Source organism: Anoplopoma fimbria, unplaced genomic scaffold (genome assembly GCF_027596085.1).
Source record: "Anoplopoma fimbria isolate UVic2021 breed Golden Eagle Sablefish unplaced genomic scaffold, Afim_UVic_2022 Un_contig_5200_pilon_pilon, whole genome shotgun sequence".
NCBI classification, from domain to species: domain Eukaryota; kingdom Metazoa; phylum Chordata; class Actinopteri; order Perciformes; family Anoplopomatidae; genus Anoplopoma; species Anoplopoma fimbria.
In genome coordinates, this window is record NW_026548808.1 from 1 (window position 1) to 522 (window position 522).

General features: G+C 42.0%; 1 non-coding gene across 1 annotated transcript; it reads left to right on the forward strand.

Moving 5' to 3' along the window:
* Positions 1-436: 436 nt before the first annotated feature.
* trnal-cag (transfer RNA leucine (anticodon CAG)) lies at positions 437-519 on the forward strand. The gene has a single exon. It is a non-coding gene; the product is annotated as a tRNA-Leu (tRNA).
* The last annotated feature ends 3 nt before the right edge of the window (positions 520-522 follow it).

Below are 522 nucleotides of genomic sequence, written 5' to 3' on the forward strand. Positions count from 1 at the left end.
AAAATAACACAAGGGGCTGTGTTATTTGTCAACGACACCATTCTGACTCAAGACGCCAAGGTGGCGGAACAGATGAATGCATTTAAAGGCTTTTGGTTGCCAAAAAAAGCACAACAGTTTAGATAACTCACAGACCGGATTTTACAACTCTGGAAACTAATCATTGCAACAACTACTTATTGTTTGGTCAAATCCTACAATCCCGATGTAAACATTAGAAATATGGCCTTAATGTGACAAAGTAATCTACTAGGCATGTGCACTTGAATGCATGGCAAAGGCATTGCCTGAAGGGAGAAAGGCAGCTGCATTGCGGCCAAAGTTGAGATATGATATATCATGGCATAGTATACAAAGAATGAACTATCTCATGACCCATTTAATGTAGTACCTCATGATATTTATGGAAATTTCCACTAAACTTAGGTTTTATTCTGTCAGGATGGCCGAGCGGTCTAAGGCGCTGCGTTCAGGTCGCAGTCTCCACTGGAGGCGTGGGTTCGAATCCCACTTCTGACAGCA